The 16,109-nt window shown below is 39.2% G+C and overlaps 1 protein-coding gene and 1 long non-coding RNA gene across 2 annotated transcripts in view; one reads left to right on the top strand and one right to left on the bottom strand.

Moving 5' to 3' along the window:
* Window positions 1-2,079, top strand: part of LOC137167665 (uncharacterized) — a 48,655-nt gene extending 46,576 nt beyond the window's left edge. The window contains exon 3 of the long non-coding RNA XR_010924162.1: window positions 1,851-2,079. This is a non-coding gene — a long non-coding RNA (uncharacterized lncRNA). The remainder of the gene's footprint in view (window positions 1-1,850) is intronic.
* Window positions 1-16,109, bottom strand: part of GABBR2 (gamma-aminobutyric acid type B receptor subunit 2) — a 761,509-nt gene that overhangs the window by 637,225 nt on the left and 108,175 nt on the right. The gene's annotated exons all lie outside the window — the stretch shown is intronic.

The following is a 16,109-nucleotide window of genomic DNA, read 5'->3' as shown; positions in this document are numbered from 1 at the left end:
CATTTTTCAAACCACAATGTTTCTCTTGTTTGATAGCACTTCTCCTCTCGAAGGAGGCCTCATTAGGGGTTCTGTCTAGATGGTACTGTAAAATGGTCATCTGTAAGGTGCATTTCCTGGCTAGATGCATTCCTCTTATGGTTTTCTATGGTGCCTATCACTGTAATAGTCAAATCAGGGGTGTCAAACTCAGTCACTGAAGGGGGTCAAATTCCATTTTAAATTATGGTCCCTGGTCCAGGGTATAAATACATATTATCCTCAGTTCACAGTGTAACTCACATAGAGTTTGAACAAGGATACAAGGTGGAATCTGAGTGTTTTGCAGTAACAAAATGGTTAGCTTTTTAAAAAAGTATATTATTTTTACATTCAGCATTACTCAGTGGGAAAACATGCTCTTCATTACACTACTGCTACTTCCGTCCTTCATTTCTTCCCTTCTATCCAGTACTTGTGTATTGCCTCTGTTCCTTCCTCAGTATTTCCTTCCCTGCATCAATTCCTAATTCCCACCTCCCCACTGGCTGCACTGCCAACCTCCTCCCCATTCCATCAATTAAAATGATCAATGATGAAATAGTTAATGTAGTGTCATTATCCAAAATCATTGGACTTTAGATTGATGCTGTAATGCATCCCCTTGCAGTCTGGTGTGCTACTGCAGACTCCATGGCTTCTACTCTCCTGTCTTGCTCAGCTTCCTCTTCCTGTTTATATATAGCCCAGACCAGGCAGGAGCATGACCTCCTTGATTACATTCAAGGCTGTTCCAATGATAGGGTCCATCTTCTCCCTTAACGTGGTAGTACACTCCTCCACCAGGGGCTAGAAGAATTCACCTCATGTATTTTTTAAGCTGTCTATTCTGTAGACTCAGGGAGTCTTCTCTGCATTGACTACACACGTCACAGTTGGAAGGTTCCCTGAAAATCTGAGGGCTAGATACTTGCTTTCACTTTTTAAATGATAGTTTAGACTCTGAGAGACAAGATGGGTGAAGTAATATCTTTCATTGGACCTACTTCTGTTGGTGAGAGAGGTAAGCTCGAAAGCTTGTCTCTCTCACCAACAGAAGGAGTTCAATAAAAGATATTACCACACTCACCTTGTCTCTCCAATATCCTGGGACTGACACAGTTACAACAACACTGCATACAACAAATTTAGACTCTGGACAATCTGAATATGTTATGAGGGCTGCCTCTATACACTCCTGCATGCTTTCTAAATAAATCAGATAAGGGTGGCCAGAAACTAAAAATTCTGATCTGCAAATATTTTTGAGATTTTGGAATTTGTCTTTGTTCCACATCATAATGAAAATGAGACATTTTGAAATTTGTCATAAGAAATCTTTCTCCTCTGTTCTACCCTAACCCTAAATATTCAATAGCCCACTAGTAAAGTCACTCACCTACGATCTGAGAGACTCAGATACAAGTCCTGGCTCCAAATCAGGCAAAGTAGGGACCTGCACATAGGTTTCTTTCTCTCTTGGAGTGAGAAACCTTCCTGCGAAAAGCTTTATTTATATATACATTTCTGAAAACAATTTCAGTTTTGACAAAGCCATATTTTCTGACAAAAAAAATTAATTGAAAAACTCTCAGCCATCTCTAAAATTTGATTTGCATAACAAGCTCTCAAGAGAACTTCATGAGTCTTTTTCTCTTTTTCCTTCACTGACCTTTTTTCCCCTACTCTTCTTCCATACCCCTTTCTTTCATTGACAAAAATGGATCTCCTTTTTTCATTTTTAGACATAATTAAAACCGCTTGGAAACAATCCTCTTATTAAGAATCTTTAAGCATGACATGTAACTTTTACTTTCTCCTTTCCTCCTCAGCCCAGAAAAGAAATTGGCATAGAACACAAGGAAATGTGTGTGTGTAAGCATATGTATGTGGTGTAAGCAATGGTCCCATATCATGCCAAGACAAGGAAAGCTTCCTTTACCATAGCCCTGGCATGAAGAGAGAGAGTGAAATGGAAGTGTGAAGAAAGAGAGAGAAGACTGAAATACCATTTTTTCTCAATATTTATAATGCTAAAATATCAACTAAAATATAAAACTGATGCTCTAATAAATCTGATTTTTACATACGCCCATCTTCTTGAACACACCTTAGCCAAAACGAAAATACAACATAGTAATCAGGTAGTTTCTGTGAATCTACAATCATATTTTTAATACCAAAAATTTAGCTGACCCAATTCATTTGCAGTTATTTTTTGTACTACACAATTCCATTTGGAATATTAAGGCCAAAAGTCTCCAAAGAGCCCACTCCTTTTTGAGTGTGTTAATACCAAATCTGGAGACACATGGGCCAGATTTTAAGAAGATCTCAGCTTCTATTTTGACACTGAAGTAAAGAAGCCAGATTTTCCAACATGGCTCAGTACCACGATTTTTCATGGGAGTTGTTGTATGCCAAGCAAATTTGACCATCTCCCATCCACATTTAGGTCCCTAAGTAGGAGCTGAGCTCTTTTGGTTACTGAATACTTTGAAAGCCTGGTGTCTAAGGTTCGGAGCTCAAAAACGGAGATGTTCTGAATTAGTGGGCTTCTTTGAAAATGTTGGCCATAATGCTTCATATTTCTTCTAAGCACATTGTTAGTTATTTTGAATTTCTCCATAAGCTTGCAAGAGATTAAAGAGATGTTAGACAATGAAGTGCACATCACCAGAAGGAAATAAGGTTAGTCTCTGAAATATTATACCCTTGAAACAAACACTGAAGTTGCAAATATAATACTTCCAAATAGGTACAGTTGGTTATTTTTTTTTGCCAAAGCTAGCATATTGAACAGCTGGGATATGGAACAATCACTTTACTCCAGAAGGTAAGAGTAAGCTCGTTACAACATATGCTGAATCTAATATATAGGCATTCTAAACCTGGTTAAACAGGATTAGAAATTATTTTTCTTTTCAGATTCAAGAAGAAATTAAAATGACACATACTGTCTCTGAACAAAGACACTGCCCAACGAAGCCAGGTTTGAAACTGGTTAATTTGGAACTGAGTTCCCAGATCAGAGTATAAATGGGGTATTAATTGAACAGATAGTAAACTATCAAATTTTTACAGTTCCCTCAGAATGCCCCTTTTAGAACCCCAAAACTACAGTTGGTGCTAGGGGAAGGAACTTCCCACAAATTATTAGAACTATCAAAAGGGCATTGGGTGAAATCTAGTGTGTTATGCAGGAAGTCAGAGAAGGTGGCCTTATAATCTGTGAACTTTTGAGATGTATATCTTTCAAGATGGCACCAGACAATAATGTAGAAACACCAGTAGTTTCTGTATGATACCTATAAGCCTCTGAACAATCCTATGATTAGAGAGACGAAAACTCAGAAGTTGTTCTGTTGACAATATAAACTTGCTATATAAATGAAACAATGTTACAGAAAATAACGGGCTATATTTTGCTCATCTTACGTGTATAGTTCTATCCCCTTCAATGAGATTACTTTCATGAGTCAGCCTTTGGGCATAGTTTCACAATACCTGGTTATTTCCTTTCCATTATTTTCACACAGTTCATAGGCACAGATTGTGTAACCAGAGAGCTTGAGGTGTGATAACAACCTCCTTTCCCCAAATAAAAAAAGTTCTCAATTTAAAATGATTTGCTTTTGGACCATCTCCTACCCCAAATGAAAAGGTTCTGGTACTTTGCTACCACTGCAAAGAGATTCGTTTTTGTTCCCTCAGACATCAGAACATCCTGCCTATCAGTTAGCAAAGAAATGCTTAAGTGATTTGTATAATTAAATTTGAAACATGTGAAATCAAGTACAACTATAACACCTTTTAACAAAAGCCACATTAGTTTTAGGCAATGCAGTCTTGCCTCAAGATTAGTCTAACAGTGCTTTATAAGGGCAAGGAACCCACAAAAGAAGTGCATATTTATCTCCCTGCAGTAAATGATTTAGGCTGGTAATCATTTAATCAATGATTCATACAAAGTAAACTCACTATACACCATATCTTTAAGAAGACAAAAACAGGATCAGAATGACAGTAGGGTGCTGAGAATTAAACAGATTTATAGCATTCTCTGGACATTTATTAATTCAGGTATATCGTTTTGGGACTTTTTCTTTAAAAAAAAAAAATTGGGGAACAGACACAATGTAGTTTAAGTAGAAAACTCCGCCTTATACTCACAGTCATTTCTTCCATGACTACTGTTACCCAACTCTATCAGTCTTTCTTTTCCCTGAGAAATTGTTGACATTTCCCTTGCAAAGATAATATAAATGAGGATAATATAAATGGAGTTACCATAGATTTCATTTTTTCACCTATTGCAATTGCCATAGAAATGTTTCCATTAAGATGTACACAATCCATGGAAATAATAACTGTCCAATCAATATATTGAAAAAAGTATAGTTCCCTTGTTTTGTACTCCAATAATATTCTGCATCTGAAGCATGTCTGATAAACAGCACGAGGGGTAGTCTTAAGCAACCACAAAATGTTAGATATTAGAGGTTGAAAAGACCTACTATATCCTACAGTTCATACCCTTGGCTATGGAAGATTTTTCCCTAGAGTAGAAAATGCTTTGTTCAGTCTACTTTTAAATCATTCAAGCATTGAGGCTTCCAGAACTTCCCTAGGAACGTTTTTCTGAAGTTCATTAAATGTTAATGTTAAGATTTGTTTCTGAAGTATAAGTTTCAATACACAGTTTCAGTCCATTTAACCAAATGGAACATTTTTCTCTCTTATATATGGTGGCCTGATGTTGTTTTATATTGATTTATTATATTAATTAATTATCTGGAAAAAGGAGGTATACAGTGAGGTGGCAGAAGGCTGTTAATCCCCCACAGGCTTTCACAGAGGCCCCAGTTCAGCTAAGCATTAAGCACATGTGGTGAGTCTCTCCCACCTCATTGAAGAATGTGCCACAAAATAGTGTATGCTTTAAATATCTGATTAAAAAGAAACTTTCCTGTAGGCAAGTTATTTCATCATTGCCTATTATCGGAATTCTAGCACTTACCACTGAAGCACCTACTACTAAAAGAGACAGTGTCCAGGCCAGACACACAACTGTTCTAATTCTAAAATCACTTATGCATGTGAGTAGTTGTACAGTAAAGTTACTTTATGCATATAGTTTTAAGGTAAAGTTACTCATGTGTATACGTGTTTGTAGAATCAGGCCGGGATACTGATTTAAATTCAGTATTACCCAATATGCATACGATATTAACTTTTTATTCCTGGAGCAATGAATTCTTCTGAAATTGCTTTTGCCAGCGTAGAGACAAGGTTGGTGAGGTAATATCTTTTATTGGACTAACTTCTGTTGGTGAAGGAGACAAGAAAACCTGAAGAAGGGCTCGAAAGCTTCTCTCTTTCACCAACAGAAGTTGGTCTAATATTACCTCACCCACCTTGTCTCTCTGATATCCTGGGACCAACATGCCTACAACTTTACCAGATTAGAGAGTTAAGCAAAAATATAACTGCAGTTAAAGCATAGCCTAGGGAGGCAGATGCAAATTCAGATTTTGAAAAATTCATTCAAAAATAGCTGGCACAGGCTATCATTTAAAGATGCAGTTCTTTATATTGTCCCCTTGCATTCTATCTTTTAAAAATCAAACACAGGAAATTAAACACAAAAATGCACTTTCTGACAATGTTATGGTTAAGAAATAAGCATGCAAAAGTAAGAAATGTCAGAAGTTAAGATTGCTACAAAACCATTACAGACACACTGCACTTGTAAATATCAAATGATGTTAAATAAATTCAGCCCTGGTAAAAACACGTGCAGCTCCATCAACATATTAATTCTGCATGGGGTATTTTTTAGTAAGATATTGAAACTACTTCTTACCATGTATATAATTTGGATCCACCAATTTTCATATTCAGTTTTCCTAAGTACTGCTTTACAGTGTCAGTTTTTTATCAACAGTTATCCTGACAGTTGAAGACACATTTCAAAAAATAGTTAATCTATTTTAAAGTCATTGTAGATTTTGAATATTTCTTCTTTTACTAATGGATCTAACTTTCTTTCTAGAACTACCTGTCCCACATCCTTATGTGTTTATTAAAACCTTTCACACTTCTCTTACCCGCTTTGGCTAGCACTAACATATTCTCCTTTTGTGCTGGGCTGAAAATGAAACCTTGAAAGGGTCAATCAACCCTCAGATGTTGCTAGGTGAGTGTCCAACTTCAAGATCATTAAACAGCCTGTGACAGTCGCCTTGATTCTCCATGACAGTATGCATTACCCTGGGGTAAAACTGATGTAACAGAATCAATAGTCATGCCCAGTTTGTTTTAATGATGTAACGTACAATAATCTTTGCTGTAGCTCTGGTGCAGCTCCCTGTTTTGTGCTCTCCTGCACAGCTAGTTGAATGATTCTTTCAGTATATACCAATTGTTTTTCTAATTTGATTCCAGTTCCTTTATAGTACTCTCTCTTCAAAACACATGTTCCCAATATCTTATCCCCCTGCAAGTGCTAGCAAACTTTATATATCATATTTAGGATTCTTTTCCTTTCTTTAGTTACACTCTAAGTTATTAGGTGCAATCAAGATCTAGGCAATCCTGTTCAGTGCATTCTTTTTCCAGAGGTACTATATAGCCTGTCACATTTTAAGATGTCTTATAGAATTCCCTAGCCTTCTTCCATTCTTCCCCCCATTGCAACATACTTATTCGTAGAGACAGTGTCTTGTCCATGACTGCAGAAGGCCCAGGTGATGGGATGAGGGGACAAAGGAGAACATATATTCACAACTTGTGAGTGAGCAGCTTGCCCTCAGTGGCTTTTAAAGTTTCAGTGGTAATGCAACAGCCCACTACAGTATATTGGTTGTATTACCAAAGCCCATTTATTGATAGCAAAGTACGAGTACAATGGCAATTATAGGTGACACTTTACTGGTACCCGAGTTAAAGTTAAGCAGCAGTTTCTGAATAAAGCCAATTTTTGCAAGGTGCCCTAAAATGTATAAGAAAAGTAAGACTGGCTTCTGACACGACATACCAATTAAGGGCCTGGACACAATTTTGGGATCATTTTGTCCCTTGGTACCGTTCTGCCCCTCTCTTCCAAATGACAGGTCTTTAAAATGTTTCAGTTTTTTTTTTTTTTTTTGGCTCAGAACTGCTGAAAAACTATGGCCACAATGCTCATAAAACTTATATCACAGGACTTCCCCCAATCTCAGCTAGTGTCTAAGAACACTACAAGAACTACTTTAAGAGATCTTGAACTTTCATTCTGGATCTTTGGAGTGGTACACCACCAGGCTGCTGTGAGCAAGAAATAGGATGCCAGCAGCAGTTTAAAGACAGAAGGCAACTTCAGCAGCATGCCTACTTCAAAGCTATTTTTAAAAATGCTCTCAAACTGAAGCATGGTCAGATCAGCTTGGAAACTGGTATGCCAGCTTGAGGCATGGGGAAGATTTTTGTGTCGGGGGTTCCCCAAATATTCCCTCCCCCACAAATGACCTACTTTAATTTTCAAAGTGCTCTAAAATAAAATCCACAATTCCTTGAAAACTTGTATGCCAGTTGAGAACAGGGTGTCAAATTGTGGTCAGTTTGTTTAGGGAGTTATTGGAGAAACAGCATCCCAAAATGCAAGTATGAAAGGGAGAGCCGGTGAAGCTGGTGATAAAACTATCTCAGGAGTACAATGGAAAGCTCAATTCATCTTGAGGCTCTCAGCTTCCAAGTGTCAGGAAGGAAGGACTCAGCTCTTCTTGAGATTCAGGAGCACAGTTCCCAGATCACCTCCTCCTACAGCCTTAGAAGCTGCCTCCAGAAGAGGGCGGGAGACTGTGCTCTTCACAGCCCTATAGCTACCAACTCCCCACTCTTTTTGTTGGCCCTTCCATGCCCTCTTCTAGGCTTTGAGGGCCCAGAGTCAGAAGGGGAGCCAGTAGCTAAGAAATTGTGAGAAACACACCAATGGGCAAGGAAAGGGATGAAAAAGGCAGAAAAGAGAGCTGCAGGGCTCACAGGATTGAGGCATTCACCAGCAGTGCTGAAAGGACTGCAAAATTTGTGGAGGTCAAGCAACCAAAACCAGCCAAATTTGAGTGGTATTGCAACTCTGTGCGCCAGTTCACAACACAACTCACTCAAATTTGGCCAGGCCATCCCTCCATCATGCCAGCAGGGAAGGGGCTCCACTGTAATACCAACCAGATCCTGTCAGGGCCCCCTGCATGCTCCCTTGTTTGCACTCATGCCAAGTTCAGATTCTCAATGGCCCTTTAACACCCTTTAACTCCCCAATCTCTGACACCCATGGCTCTCACCCTACTCTTCCTGCAGCAATCTCACAGCTACCAGCTCTTCTCCTTTCCATGAACCCCCTCAAATGGAGAGGGTAACTAGTTGCTAAAGGGTTGTGAGGAGTCCCCAGCAGTCATCCCCATTCCCACCCCTCTTCTCATTCATGCCTCCTTCACTATCCGCATTTTCTCCAAATATAAGACATTTTCACTCGAGCGCTGCAGAGGATGGAAATTCTGATTCATGAAGGATTGAGATTTCAGCACGTGGCTTCATTCTGAATTGGAGTGAAAAACCAAAAAATTTCAGTTCTCTGCAGATGAACATTATGATTTTCTTGTTTGGTTTTGGTGGTTTTTATGATTGTTTCAGGTTGATTGAAAATTTTGATTTTGACATAATAATTTCAATTTTGACTATTTTTGTATTATAATACAAAATTTAAAAAAATCAAAACAAAAACATTTAAAATTGAAAAATTTAAACATTTAATTTTTAAAAAATGGGACATTTTGACATTATCTGAATTTTTTTTTCAGTTTTCTTCTGAAACAAAATTCCAGTGAAATCAACAAGATTTCATGACGTGTTTTGATTTAGATGGAAAATGTTCTGTCAAAGCTCTAATATTCACAACTCAGGCACTTCACTAATGTGGAAATAAGATTGCTTAGCAGTGCATGGTAAGTATTGACAAACTCTGCATTTACTGGTTTTCTACTGTTTGTAGGCTTTTTTTGTTGGGTGTATTTCCTGCTTCTTGAAGCACTTTTGTCTTCAGCTACCAACTTGTGTCTTCTGGAAGGACATGCTGCACCACTATCAAGCAACCTAACCTCAGCATTAGTGAAGTTTTTGGGTAATGAATATGCGTTGGTCTTACCAATGCTCAAACAAACATCACTTTACATAGAGAACTTGTCCAACCTGAAACTTCTGTTTTAATCAATGTGATCAAGAAGATGCCTTCTCCTTCTCTCCTACTTCTTTGTCCTTCCATCATTTACCAATTCATCAGTGTCCAATTATTCAGTTATTGACTCTCTCCACTATGCAGCCTTAACTCCTTTGCTTCTTTCCTATCATAAGGTCCTCCCCTCAAAATTCAGTCTTGGCTTACCCCTTGCACTCACTTCCCTCACATATGCTCTTCCCCAGCTGAGCATTTCTGGTGGAAATGCTGCAGCCAAGCAGATTTCTACTAGAAATTTCCTCTCTCCTCCCACAATTCTGAACCTCCTAGTCAAGTAACCCTACTTCAGAAATTCCCATCCAAACCTACACCTCTAACCCATTCTACCAATTTGCTATCTTTGACTCCCTCTTCGAAGCCTCCTCCACTACCTTTATCTCCCTCGCCACTCTGGGTCTTGTTGGCTTTTTCCAAGGAAAATTTGGCAAGTCACAATAGGACCTTCTCCATGTCCTCCTCCCCATCCCCAGCCACCAACCCCTATCACCAACACCAATGTTTCTAGTTTGGTCTCTTCTAAAGCCTTCACCAGCTCCAGCAAACCTACCCCATTCTACTTTATGATATCTCTTGCCTTTACTCTCATCCTCTCCCCAGTTTTCTTCTGGTTCCTTTCCCTCCCAGTACAAGCTTTGGTCTCTCCTCTATCATAAAAAGAGCCAATCCCTCTTGCATCTTCATCTATCTCCCTTCTCCCCTTTATATCTCAGTTCAATGAACATTCTTAAACAACTGCTATCTGGCCACAACAACACACTGAGGTGATGTTACTGAAGTGGCACAAGCATTAATAACTAAGGCACTGTACTACACAGCTATAATGTCACATAAGAAACAAGGAAATAGCACATTAAATACTATTCATACTACAGAAATTCCCCTGGATGCAACTGGAATTAAGAGATGCTGATAAGTGATTTCTTAAAAGGACTATATACTAGTGTTACTTATTTTAATTCTACAAACGTAACTCACTTATTGTTCATCTAAGGTATATGCAATAGTTCACTTCTAATATTTTTTTCAATTATGAAATAATCTTGAGAGTTTATATTTGATCTCTAACTGAAACTGATCAGATATCATTCTCCTTTTGTATTCATAATAATAAATAAACTTAATTTTAAAAGCTTCATGGTATAATACATTACTTTCTTTTACAGGTACTAACTATATGTTGTTACAATGATATTATCATTAATCAGCTAAAGAATCCCCCTGTGAGATTCTTCAGGGATTCCTAAGTACAGGCAACTCATACTGATTTTTAAAAAATTTTATATTAAAAATACAACACTCCTAGAGCCTTGCAACTCTAAGGAACCATCATATCTCATATCTCATACTACATATTAAAGTTCTCAAAATATGATAGACCATTATGCCAGCATGGACACTAGTAGTCCAAAAAAATAGCTTTTTCAAAATACCTTGTATGGTAGCTTCCACATTAGCCTATTAGCCAAAACAGACACTAAAACAGAAATTCCAAAATGAAAAAAGTTATTTGAATACAATATTAATGTTACAAGGGATTTTACTTAAATTGGAAAAAATATCAAGTGCAATCAAGTATAGAAATATCAGCATAAAGGGTGAATGTTGCAGAAGATTTTGAGCATGTCAAAATAGGATCATAATGCATAGAGAAACTGCTTTATAACCATAACCTTTGTGAGGCCTATCAGGCTTCTGCCATAATAAATAGTTTCACTTGAAATAATTAAACAATAAATACCAGTTATTTTCTTTTTAGATCTCTTTTTGATAAATAAATGCAAATTAACATGAATCATTTGGAACAGTCTAGTCCAGCAACAGAGATATTAGCATTTTCTATATTCATTACAATCTTATCAATGCATTTAGCCTTCTCAAAAAAGTACCCCATTTCTAGGTTGCTCATTTTTGTCAGGATGTTACCTAATGCAAGTTCTCTAGCAATTATTGTAATACCATTACACAATAGTGTAGGACTATAAATATATGGATGTAGAGCAGATCCAGCTTTTATATGGATGTAGATCAATAGATCCAGCCTTTACATTCTGTGAATAACTTTGGGAACTTAGAAATGTCAGAGCTAGTCTCATCTTCCATTAAAAAAAATCCTTTTCCCCCACTTACTATTATTTTCATGCTATAGAAACGTGTCTGCTTCAGAATTCAGCACCAGTGTACAGCAAAAAATAGGGTAGATTCTACTTTAAATAGGAACCTTGCACTCCATGTATATTCAGAAACATATTGGAGTCGTATCATTACTGACCAAAATAACCTTTTTGCTACTTTTCACTCATGTTCTCCCTGAACAACCAATACAAGTTTGGGAGAAAGCTGTTCCAATTCAAGAAACCTGTTAAGTAGGTTTTAGCTGCAGAAATTTTATGGTGATACACTAGCCAGCAAAAATGAAAAACTTGACTTTGAGGAACAAAATAGATTTTTCAGGGATGGCAATCAGAAAAGAACAAAAACACTCCGCTTTTTAATTTATAAACTGTGGAAATCAGTACCATACAAACACGGAAATCAAGAAGACCTCAAGATAAAGCATTGCACCAATGTCTGGCCTGAGCCAGTCTTAAAATAAGGATTGTTGATAGGGAGGCTAAGGACAAATGGAGACAAGGTTTATTACATACAGTGGTGTTGCAAGCATTGGAGTCACTGTGTGGTTACACAATTGGAGAGCACAGAGAGAATGGGGAACCTACTAAGACAGTCCAAAGCCACTACCACTGGCTGGCTGACCCAAGTCCTTCAAGAACTAGAACAAATCCTGCTCTGTCAGTGACCCTTGTAAAGTGGTTGGTGCATTTGGAACAATCACTGTTTTACACTCAAGCTATGCATTGTGTAATGTGCAGACAACATAGCTTTTGCCTGAATGCCACAGGGTTCTGTGCCTTTGACTCAGGGATCTCCAGCTGGGTTAAGTGTAAATGCAATGATGTGTCCTTTTCAGAAGGGGCAACGTGGTTAATTTGCTAAGGGTGATTCTGCGGGTGGTCTTTTCCTCGTGCTCAGGGGGGCAAATAGGTGGCCACCAGCAGAAGATTCCTTGGCAATGAGGGGCACGATAGAGGGGAGTCAGTCACAGAGATAAGGTGTCTGGGCACTAAGAAGCATGGGGATTGAAGGCAGTTGGGAATGAGCATTGAGAATCAACAGGTGTCAGGGCCCATAGAGCCTTGGTAGCTAAGTGCTTACAGTACTTACTTTACTGGTGGCACAGCTGTCAGCACACTACCAGGGGCAGTGTCAAGACAAGGACTGTTACAACTGTGCTCAAGGAACCCATGAGAGGGCTTTTGGTAGGCTGAATATTGCTTTCATTATTTGTACAGTAATGGAGGTTCTTCTGAGGGTGACCTCCACAGAAGTGACTTCCCTGACAAGAGACATTCCCATCAACGGACAGCTCTGGAATAGAAAGACATTGTTAGGCTGGCAGAACTACACAGAGACTGTTCTCCCAAGCTACACTTACCCAAACACTATCACAGAGTCAGTGGTGTTTGGCACAAAGCAATCCCTCTTTGTATGAAGATATGCTATTTTATATACTATGGCACTCTGAGCACTCCACTCCCTCTCCCTGTTACCTGGTGAATTGTATGATAACATGGTCACCATGGAAACCATGGACTGGATTGAGAGAGGTTTGAATTGCCATAGATGTCAGTTTTTCCATTATTTCTTCATTTATGTTCCTTGCATCATTGGCATCATTGGCAGTTCCTCACATTTACTGACAGGCTACGTTCAGTAAAGCCCATTTTCTAACTTACCAGTCTGTCTACGTTTATAATTCTTACACTGCATGGATGGTAAATACACACAATTTGTTGTATGCTTGGGATGGAGGCCAGTACTTTGGTCACTAAAATGCAACAAGGTTCCATCTCTCCCTTTCAGTGTGGGCACCGACATAAAATTTCAAAAGATTTTACTCATATTACCATCATGTGCAGCCTTGCCCTACGCACAGGCCTTCATTTACTAGTCTATTGTAAAACACTTATTAACATATGCTAATGAGATCTGTGCACACAGGGATGCATTTGGAAAAGGTAGAAAATTGTTAGGCACTCTGCATCCTAGAACATACACAGGTGCACCATAGTGCATGCCTGTGCCTCAGATACATGGGGTACTTGGCAGAGCTTGCCATAGGGATGATTGTGGATATGGTTCTAGCAGTGGCTAGGATAACCGCAAGAGGAGACAAGAGAAAAAGGAAATGTTGGAGGTTGACATATACATATGCATCGTGGATGTTGGATGGCCCAATCAAGGATGCACTGGTTGGTGAGAGAACCAGCAGAATGGCTAATGCCCTCAGGTAAATATTGTGGTCCGGGATCCCAATTGAGCACATGCTGTTGAGGGATCTTTCAGGCAGCTAGAAAATATGAACAAGTGGGGCCCACTAGAACACAGATTTAAGAGTATCATGGAGGAGCACATATATAGCCATTGGTAGAGTGTTTCTGCTGGATATGGGACTCACTGGAGCATCTGCTGTCCTTAGAGTCCCGATTAGCATACATTTAGCTGTTGTCAATCTTTGCAGAACATCCTGCTGCTCGGTATTCTCCACATTAGACAACTCCTGCATTGTCTTGACATAAGTAGCAAGTCAGTCTCAGCAGACAGTCAGCATATTGTCCATTTGCATTGCTGCCCTGCTTTGCTCCTGTTGCTTATTACCAGTGTATGTAATGTTTATCTGCTTTTGTTCATCCATTTGGTTTTTCTTACGGTTGCCAAATGCAGTCCTGTCATGGGCAAGGAGATGCATGTTCACTGTTCACCGCATGCCCCACCCTTGGGACATTAAGGAGAGGAACAAATCAGAGCCACCTGTGCCCCTGCCTGAATGTCTCTGGTAGTCATGATGAGCTTTCAGAAGTAAAACCTTGCATATTATTGGACCCTTTTCCTGTTTTAAGTATAAAAGATGCTAACCTGTTTATTACTCATAGGGTCATAGCCTCTAAGTTCAGAAGGGACCATTATGATCATCTAGTCTGACCTTCTGCACAACGCAGGCCATAGATCCTCACCCAGCTCCTCCTGTAATAGACCCCTAACCTATGCCTGAGTTACTGAAGTCCTCAAATCATGGTTTAAAGACTTCAAGGTACAGAGAATCCACCAGCAAGTGACCCATGCCCCATGCTGCAGAGGAAGAGCAAAAACCCTCAGAGCCTCTGCCAATCTGCCCTGGGAGAAAATTCCTTTCCGACCCCAAATATGGCCATCAGCTAAACCATGAGCATGTGGGCAAGACTCACCAGCCAGTCACCCAAGAAAGAATTCTTTGTAATAACTCAGAACCCACCCCATCTAACATCCCATTACAGGCCACTGGGCATATTTACCGCTAGCAGTCAAAGATCAGTTAATTGCCAAATTAGGTAGTCCCATCATACAATCCCCTCCATAAAATTTTCAAGCTCAGTCTTGAAGCCAGCTAGGTTTTGTGCCTCACTGCTCCCCTTGGAAGCCTGTTCCAGAACTTCACTCCCCTGATGGTTAGAAACCTTCATCTAATTTCAAGTATAAACTTCCCAATGACCAGATTATACCCATTTGTTCTTGTGTCCACATTGGTGCTGAACTTAAATAATTCCTTTCCCTCCCTGGTATTTATCTCTCTGATGTATTTATGTAGAGCAATCATATCTCCCCTCAGACTTCTTTTGGTTAGGCTGAACAAGCCAAACTCTTTAAGTCTCCTCTCATAAGGCAGGTTTTCCATTCCTCGGATCATTCTAGTAGCCCTTTTCTGCATCTGTTCCAGTTTGAATTAATCTTTCTTAAATATGCGAGACCAGAATTGCACACAGTATTCCAGATGAGGTCTGACCAGTGCCTTGTATAACGGTACTAGCTCCTCCCTATCTCTACTGGAAATACCTTGCCTGATGCATCCTAGGACCACTGTTTCTGTTTTCTATGTCAGTAATTATTATTACTGCTAACTACTGTCTTTCTTCTCTTGTATCTCCCTCTAGCTGTCATCTTTGGCAGCAATAAGGGACCAATTCCACCTGGAAGATATTGCAATAAATCCTTCTTGATGTCCAATGGCACTGCGTGCACTCACCGAAAACCCTGTTCTGTGCTCTCTATTTCAGAATACAAGGAGAATAGCAGCTCAGAATAGATGAAGCAACTATTACAGATGACTCCAAACCACATGGGCAGCCTTCAATCGTGCAAATATTCTTCTGGGCACACAGGTGCTCAGTATCTCTTATTTAGGCACCTAGATTTCAAAATGTTGGTCCAAAAACCTGTGATTCTGATCTTGTTCTTTAAAGAGAGGAAGAAAGTCCTGCTGTGAATAACTACTAAGTATAGTGTCCATATATAGTGTGCCTGTTTTGTTTTATTTTGCGTACAGTGCATTATTTCTGTTCAACCTTTGATGCCTTCAGCTGTGGCACTAGATGATCATGATTCCTTCTGGCCTTACAATTTATTAGTCTTGGTCCTTCACGTCTATTCAAAATGCAGCCCTTCTCCAATGCATCATTCACAAGCTTCTTGAGGGTCTATACCACATAGACCCACCTTGTCTTTCAAAACTAATTCTATTGGGACATAGATCACTCTTCACGCTGTACATGATGCCAGCCTCAATCCCCTTTACTCCCCACAGGCACCTTCAGGAAATATAAGATGACATCCGCACAAAGCCACCCCTTCTCCTCTTTTAAAACCTTCCCTAAAAAATATTTGCTATGTCGCCTACAAATCACTAATGCCTACAACTAGTTAAGCTGGTGACCACCTATGGATA

The sequence above is a fragment of the Emydura macquarii genome, unplaced genomic scaffold (genome assembly GCF_026122565.2).
Source record: "Emydura macquarii macquarii isolate MOO-44397 ecotype Brisbane River unplaced genomic scaffold, CSIRO-AGI_Emac_v2 contig_2948, whole genome shotgun sequence".
Taxonomy (NCBI): Eukaryota; Metazoa; Chordata; order Testudines; family Chelidae; genus Emydura; species Emydura macquarii.
Note: the sequence above shows the minus strand (reverse complement) of the source record. Positions and strands in the feature narration are given on the sequence as shown.